Here is a 1,237-nt window from a genome sequence, read left to right on the forward strand (position 1 = left end):
ATAAATGTTTATTTTATACAAATGTGTTGTGAGATCCCAGGTTTAGATTTCTTTTAGATTTTTTTTTTTAATCTATACCTATATTTAAGCAGAGAGAAAACACTTGTTACTTTCCAAAGCAAGTGGGCAAGATCATTTCTAGCTTAAGTTTCATAGAGTTGGAAAATCTGTGTGTCCTCAATTTGACAGCTAGGTTATGAAGTTGCAGCTCTTACACACATATGGAAGGAAACTCTGTATCGGAGATTAGAGGAAAGAAATCCTAAAAATCAACATGGATTCTCTTAAAAGAACCTCCACACTGATTTTTATAGTGGCTATATCAATTCACATTTCCACCACAGTGGAGCCAGGGTCCTTTTAATTCACATCCTTACCAATTCTTATTATCTTTTGCCTTACAGAGTTTTCTTATAGTCTTTTAGGGGTTCCCTTGTATGTGATGAGTTGCTTTTTTTCATGCTGCTTTCAAACTTCTCTCTTTGCCTTTTACTTTGAGAATTTGACTATAATATGTCATGATGAAGATCTATTCATGTTTAAAATTTTGGGCATTCTTTGGGCTTCATGATCTGGTATTCATTTCCCTCTCCAGATTTGGGAAGTTTTATGTCATTATTTCTTTAAATAAGCTTTCTTCACCTTTCTCTTTCTCTGGTCTTTTTGGGACCTTCATAATGGGTATGCTGTTTCACTTGATGGTATCCCATAAGTCCACAGGGTTTCTTCATTCTTTTTCATACTTTATTCTTTCTGTTCTTCTAATTTCAAATGACCTATCTTAAAGATCACTTATTCTTCTGCTTGAGTCTGCTGTTGAAGCTCTCTATTGAACTTTTTATTCAAATCATTGTTATTTAGCTCCAGAATTTTTGTTTTGTTCTTTTTTATGGTTTCTATCTCTTTGTTGAACTTTGAATTTTGCTCATGTATTGATTTGCTGATACAGTTTAGCTGTCTTTCTGTGTTTTCCTACAGCTCACTGAGCTTCTTTAAGACAATTATTTTGAATTCTTTGTCAGGCAGTTAATAGACTTCCATTTCTTTATAGTCAGTTACAGGTACTTTATATTTTTTCTTTTGTGGTGTCATGTTTCCCTAATTATTTGTGATCCTCATGGTCTGTGTTGGTGTCTACACATTTGAAGAAGTAGGCACTCTTTCTAGTCTTCAAAACTAGCTTTCATAGGGAAAGCCCTTCACCACTCAGCTTGTATAGGGATTCTAAGCAGCTGGC

This window comes from Propithecus coquereli, unplaced genomic scaffold, assembly GCF_000956105.1.
Source record: "Propithecus coquereli isolate 6110/MARCELLA unplaced genomic scaffold, Pcoq_1.0 Scaffold695, whole genome shotgun sequence".
Classification (NCBI taxonomy): domain Eukaryota; kingdom Metazoa; phylum Chordata; class Mammalia; order Primates; family Indriidae; genus Propithecus; species Propithecus coquereli.